Source organism: Tamandua tetradactyla, chromosome 3, assembly GCF_023851605.1.
Source record: "Tamandua tetradactyla isolate mTamTet1 chromosome 3, mTamTet1.pri, whole genome shotgun sequence".
Lineage (NCBI taxonomy): Eukaryota > Metazoa > Chordata > Mammalia > Pilosa > Myrmecophagidae > Tamandua > Tamandua tetradactyla.
The window spans coordinates 117,101,756-117,109,639 of NC_135329.1; positions in this window are offsets into that span (position 1 = coordinate 117,101,756).

A 7,884-nucleotide genomic window follows, 5' to 3' on the forward strand; every position below is an offset into this window, starting at 1 on the left:
AACTCAAATGCAAATTAATAAAAGTTTGTTATTTCCCTCCTCACTTTTCTATGGCATATTATTACTCTTATTATAATTTGAACAATGTGGAAAAAAGTTTCCTACCTCAAAGTTTTTTATTTCCATAACCCTGTTGCCTAAGATACCACTGTTAGAAATGTATCAGAGCATTGTCTGTTCACATACAAACATCTCTAGAAGGTTGGCAGGAAGACAGAGGAAAACTATGAGTCCAGGTCCTGCTAAGGAGAGAAGCCTAGCCAGAGTTCTAGCCACTCATTACCAAAGAAAGGGATAGGAAAGTCACAAGTACACTCAGAGAACCAAGATTTCCTGCATCACAGTTTTGTTCGAGATTGCTCTAAAACTGTGGGATTACTGTACCTCTATCTATTTGAGTAAATATTAGGAAGAAGCATCATGTCCTATAAAGGATGGACACTGCTGATGAGTTGAGATGGAGAAACTGTATCCGCCGGCTTTGTGAACAACATGTAGCCCAACTACAACTGTGCTAGTCTCTGCTTTCCTATTTTCTTCTTTAGTAGAGGGAATGTTTTCAGTGATCCTGTATATTTGTTATACATTTGCTCGCTTTAACAACACAGTGCCTGTGCCAAAGCCCTGTTCTTCCATAGAAAAAGGTAGGGGATATGATAGAAATGAAACTTTTGATCCTTCAGTGCTTGTGCTATGAGTAACATATGCTGAACCAAACCATCTCTGGCAACCCAGACCTACATAGATTTGGACTGTACTAAAGTGGGTTCTATTACTCATTATGAGATTCATGCATTTTCTGTTACCCAGGAAGTGGGAGCTGGTCTGCATCAAGATGTTCCATTCAGGGACAGAAAAGAAGCCACAAGTCACTGAGTAATCAGAGCTTGGCATCCCGCTAGTATGCTGCTGCAGCTGCTTCCAACTCTGTTGGGTAAAGCAATAACACCTGCTATTCAATGAGGTATATGCAGGATGGATGGAACCAGGTTAGGGAGACCATAGGCCAAACCCCTGCAAATGGTTCCATTCATTTTCAAAACAAACGGAAATTGCTCCAACATCAGCCAGACTTGGGCTTTAGGGGCCAAATGTGTACTAAAACCAAGAGACAGCACCTATATCTCACGGAGTCACAGGTGGAAAGAAATAGGAAAGCACTCCTATCTGCAATGACTGATTTTGAATTGGAAATAAAAAAGGAAATAATATTTATTAAACTATTAGCCCATACCTGCTTGACTCAAGACTTACTTACATTATCACATTTAACTATCTCCATGACAGACAGTTATTCTGATTTTTAAAAAGAGGTAACTGAAGCTCTGAAAAATTAGATCACACATCCAAGATGATCCCAGTAATGAGTGATCAATTTGAGATTTAAACCTGGGTAGTTCTGATTTCAAAGCTCATATACCTTTTATCACTCTATGATACTGAAAAACCCACTTTGTGCCATCTTTCCTCTGGAAATTATGAAGCCCATACCACTATGCTCAGCCATATTCAGTGTCTTTCAAATCACATGGAGGCATGCATTCCTTATGTGTTGCAGTGAGATAGCTCAAGACATAAATTAAGACCTAAGCATGCACCTACCAGGGCCCTGATAATATTATCCTGGCATAAAATGACAAGGTGGTGGACCTCTTCAATTCAAGTTCTGTCAAATACAATCACTTAATTAAAGCCCTGGAAATGATGGGAATTTCAATAGCAGGGCACTCTGCAAGCATTCTATAATCTAAAGCAAATAAAGAAATAAAACTACTAGAGAGAGCCTATGAAAGCCATAATACATCTATTACCACAGCTGTTTCTCCCCAGACACTAGGCTCCCTCCTGAGCCTATTATTAAGTGCAAATGACCAGGCTCAGTGACTGTTATTTTTAAAAACATTACTTATCGTGCATTGTGTTCTGAAACTTGTTGACTTATTTTAATTTGCATAATTATAGTAATTTTCTCCCATGTCAATGCTGTAGGATTATATTAGGATTTCGCCTTTTATTTAAAGAACTACTCAGGTTCAAAAGCAAGTTGTTGCTATATCATTTTTTTTACCCTTTCAGGCAGTTAAGGTGCAGTGACAACAGATGGGTGCATTTTGCTAAGTATTCCTTGGCTCATTACTAGAAGACCTGGCATAGGTATGAAAGACCAAAAACAGGGAGAGAGAAAAGAAAGGGACTACAATGGGGAAAAAATTGAAGGAGATATAGAAAAAAAAAAAGCAAGAGAGAGAAGGAAAGATCTTTCTTCATAGAACTTCTCAATTTACCTTAGTCTTTCTTATAACATTTGTTTTTCAGCAACTCAGGGAGGAAATTTTACATATAATGAATTATGCATAATCATTCATCTAACAGCTTTACAGCCAGGTCTAAAACCTAGATGTCTCAATTCTTAGTCTGGTCCTGTTCTATTTCATGGAATAACTACTTTATCCAAGAAGATTTGCTCTGGGAAATACTCAGAGAACTCCCCATTAGTAAGTTGTCTGCTCTCAAGCTGTGCAATAAATCAGGAAGCTTTCCATTGTGTGTTCAATTTTATTTTTTATTTTTTAAGGAAAAATATGTACACTGACATCACATGTTATTACTGCTTGCATTCTACTTCCCCAGGTATTTCCACAGGAACCCCCAACCCCTTGGGTATGACCTGAAACCAAAGAGATAACAGACCTCTGGTAAAATCAAGAAATCAGTATTCTGGACTTGGCATCCATCCATCAATCCCATGTCCAAAGCTTCCCAAGAAAAGTATAGACAGGTCTAAATAGGATTCAAGACACCTACCCCCAACTCAGAAAGCTGGCTAATGAAAGATACACATGGATCTAGACCATGTACACTGGCTTTTGTCCTCCTATCCCCCTACCTTCTTTCTAAAATTCTCTGGCCCAGTCATTAAGAGGAAATTGGGACAATTGAAAAACAGCCCATGAGGACATGGAAAACGGGGAAGCATAAGGAGAAAAATGGAGTTTGCTAGACTCATATATCAGGAGAAAGGTTTCATCCATAGATCAGCTGAACATCTATTTCCAACTTTCTTCTAAACATACCCACTGGGACCCTCATCATCCCATCATTGACCACGGGATCCAAATCAAGCCTGTCTTCTTCCTCTCCTGAGCCAGTCCTCTTTGTAGGTCTAAACTCCTCCTTACTCAGGTCAGAAACTACAGAGTTTTCTTTGAATCATCCCTCTTTCCTGTTTCTTCATCCAAATAGCAAGTGTAATGAGTGATGGATTTAGAGGCCAGGCACCTGAGTTTGAATCCCAGCACTTCCCTTTACTCGCTATAACTTCTACCAGACTCCCTTTTCTTACTTGCTTATTGGAAATAATGCCAATGATGGGTAGGTTGAGAGAACTAGATAATATAGGAGTGCTATAAATAATCAGAAAAAAGGTATGTTCATTCTCAAAATGATCCTGTATTTTAAATTTCCAGTGCCTTCACACAGTTTAAGCCCTTTTCAGAACTCATCTGGATAACTATAATATTCTCCAGCCTAAGGACCCTTAAGTACATTGGTTCCAATGCCCTTTTCCGGTATTCTCTCTCACTACTATTATATGAATATACATGCCCCATTCAAAGTGGCACAATTATCAGTACACCTTTGTACTTTTCTGCTTGTCTACATTTGTTCCTGGTACATTCCATAGCATGTTCTCCTTTCCCTTTTTCCATATGTTCATTCCAATTTTCTGCACATCGATAAAGCCTCTGATTCTCCAGATCATAAATTATCTCTACCATATTTTGAGTATATCCCACTCCAAGAATTTTCTTAGAACCTTCCTTATAACACTATACAATTTCTTGTGTATTGATGATTTGTCTGTATTTCAATTTCTGCCTCTCAGTTTATAACTTCTTAAGATCAGTGACAAGGTGTTACTCATCTTTATATGCCCGGAGTCCAAAATAATTCCTTCCATATATTTTAATTGTCTTCGATAAATTCCTATTTAAATGAATACTTAGTTTGAATTTGAAATACTTTAATTCCTCCCATAGTAGCATAGGATACTATTAAATTGAATTATGATTACTCAATATAGAAAACTTCTTAGCCAGTCTTGAGATGACTGGAGATTTCTTAGGGTGTCATTAAACCATGGTTGAAAGTCACTAATCTGAACCAAGTCTACTCCAAAATGAGTTATTTTCTTCACTGCAACAATGATAGTACTGATGTTAAGGATGGTATCTTCAATCCACACATAGGAGGTAGGGATTGTTAAACATGCATGACCAATATGGAAATTGAAGCTTAGTGGGGATGATTAACTTGTCTAAAGTAATACAAGGTAGTAAATGGTTGAATTGACACTCGGATCAAGTTTTTTATGTCTTCCGAGGTTATGTATGTCTCACTATTTTGCATCAACTGGCTGAGTTTTATCAACTCCACCTTATGAAAACTTCAAGTTGGAAATAGGCAAAAAAAAAAAAAAAGGATTAAAATAAAACATTTTCTGAATTACCATGTTATATTCCAGGGCTCAGCAAACTTTTCCTATAAAGAACCGGATAGTAAATATTTTAGGCTTTATGATTTTTGTGATTCCCTCAAATCTGTTGTTACAGCAGGAAAACAGTCTTAGAAAATATGTGATGGAGTGAATATGACTGGGTTCCAATGAAATATTATTTGCAAAAATCAGACAGCAGGCCTGATTAGGTCCTCAATCTGTAGCTTGCCAACCTCCATTATAATCACCAATAAAGATCTTTCCGCCATCACTGCAAAGAGGCAGGCCAAGTGCCGTCTGCTACTAGTATAATATCATTAATTAATTAATTAATTAATCAAATCCATATTACATTTGCATTATATATTTAGGGTGCCATACTGTATAAAACATGGAAACTGAAAATATATATATATAATTACAATTTCAAAACACATGTTGTACCCTCAACAGAAATGAAATAGCCTATTGAAATGCATTTTAGAAATCTAAAAGTGAAAAGCATTTTTCCTGCAGTTGTTTGAATATAGGATGCATAATTAATAGATTTTAAGTCTGGAAAATAAATGAAGCCAAGTGCCTGTGACCTTTGGTTTCTGCATTCTCGCTCCTGAAACAAATTGATGTGTTCCAGTGAATGTGCGCATGTAGTACCTCAGACTAGAGATGATGCAGTAATGAGCTGATCTTTCATGAAAAGAGGCCTTGCATTCATGAGTGGGAAATAAGATGACAGAAATCAAAGCACACAGACTATAATTTGGTCTTAATATAGATGAGTTCGTTTTTAATATGAGCTAGTGGAAAAAAATCGGTCATCATGGTAGAAAATCAAGGCCAGACTTTGTACATAAAAACCCCCATTTCTCCTTGTAAGCTGGGTGAGATCACTCCCTGAAAGCGTCAGTGAATGGTCAATACAAATTGTGGAAAGCTCACAAAATATGAAGTTTTGACTGAAAAAAAAAAAGAGAGAGAGAGTAAGAATAGGAGGCACAGCAATACTTTACTACCCCCTCTGGGATGCCTGGCCTGAACTTCACAATAGAAGCTCAGTTCCTTTACTCCTCTCTTATATACATGGTTCAGAGTGCTTATTTGCACTTATGTACCATCTGGTAACATCACCCATATTTTCAAATATATGTCTTACTTTCAGAATTAGATTGTAATATTTGGATTCAGATACATGTAGATTTAAACTTCAATTTCACTTTCAGTTAGCTTTGCCAAACTATTCATTTTCTCTGAAACAGTTGCAGAGAATAAAATAATCTATTTTCAAATTGTGGGCTCATATTGAAAAACCAACACAACCATCGTTATCACCATCACCATCCTCGGTATTTTCATGTCATCTCCTCTGTGAAGCTTTACTCAGCTCCCACACTAGAACTACCGGAACTTTCAAGGTCAACTTTCTTTTCATGTTTTATGATGCATTTTAAATATTTATTCACATGTTTACCAAATAAGAGCTTCCCAGGGGAAGCTTTCAATTAGACATCAATTGAATGCTTTTCCAAAGAAAACTACCATAGACTTTGTCCTTCAAACACAGTATACAGCAGCATTAATACAGGAAACATGCATGAATTTTCTATATCTTCCTATGCTTTTGCAAAACTAATTTTTCTAGAATGCTGTGCCCATTTTAAACTGTTGTGTACCCCAGAAAAGCCATGTTTTTTAATCCTCATTCTATATTGTTGAGTGGGGTCTTTTTTATTAAGTTGTTTCCATGGAGATGTGACCCACCCAATTTGGGTGGGATCTTTTGATTAGGTGGTTTCCATGGAGATGTGTCTCTAACCATTCAAGGTGGAGTTGCTTATTGGAGTCCTTTAAGAGGGAATTATCTTGGAAAGAGCTGCAGAGCCAACAGAGCCAACATTAGACCTAGACATTTAAAGATGCAGAAAGTAAATGCCCCTGGGGAAGCTGTTTGAAATCAGAAGCCAACCACATACCACCAGCCACCACTTGCCTTCCCAGCTGACAGAGGTGTTCTGGACCCATCAATCTTTCTTGAGTCAAGGTATCTTTCTCGGGATGCCTTTAGTTTGGACATTTTTATGGCCTTAGAACTGTAAACTTGCAACTTAATAAATTCTCTTTGTAAAAGCCATTCCATTTCTGATATATTGCATTCCGGCAGCTTTAACAAACTAAAACAAACCCTCTCCCAATTATGAGCCAAAGCTGAAGTTTGGTTAAGTTTTGAATTTGCTTAAAATTCTAGCAAATCTAACACCAGAAATTACAATGCAAAAGAAACATATGTCCTTGTGGAAAAATACCTGGAGCATAATAAATTTCCAATGTGGATAGATCTTTTGTCTATTGATTCCATTTGAGTAGATTTTTTAAATGCGGCTAAGGGTTATTGGTCTCTCCTGAGGGCTTAATTTCTCAGCTTATATAGCTGGATGAATAAAACCTACTCTTACAGAGTATATTAGTTTCTTAGGGCTACCATAAAAAATTACCACAAATTTTGTAGCTTAAAACAACCAAAGTTTATTTTTTCACAGTTCTGGAGACTGAAAGTTGGAATCAAATTGTTGGAAGGCCTACGTACCCTCTAAGGGCTCTAGAGAATACTTCCTTTCTTCTTCCCAGCTTCTGGTGGCCCCGAGAATCTTTGGTGTTCCTTAGCTTATAGCTATACCATTCCACTTCCTATCTCTGTCCTGACATGGGCTTCTTCCCCATATGTGTGTGTCTCTGCCTCTCCTTTCCTCTCCCTATGAGAACACCAGTCATTGGATTTTGTCCTCACCCTAATCCAGTTTGATTTCACTTACCTTAAGTAAGTATGACTGCAAATACCCTATTTCAAAATAAGGTCACATTCTGAGGTTTCAGATGACATATATTTTAGGGGGACACTATTCAACCCACTACCCAGAATCAGTCTGTTTTACTTTCCTCATTGTAGCTTTGATCATTAGTTTTACTAACACCTGCCTATGGAGTTTTACTAACACTCTGCCTATCAGGGCATCTCCTGAATATAGCAGAGTAGCTTCTCCATTTTGCTACCATTCTACACAAGTTCAGGCACTTGATACTTAATCCGCACAAGAGCCTTGTGGTGGATGTCTCTGCTTTCCTTTAATTTAATCTACTCTGAAGGCCACCCCACACTTTCAAAACTTGCTATGCACCACTGCAAAATTTCCCACCCAAATACTACTTTCTATATTACACAATATTCTGTGACTTTCTATTATATACTTTTTAGGTTGGGACAGGCTCATCATTTAAAAAAAGCAATCCCAAAAGTTCAGGTTGCTCAACTACAACAGAAGTTATAGTTCACGCAACTATCCAATGTGGGCATCCCTTTTTAAGTGGCAATCCTAAGTATTTCTCCCTCAAGA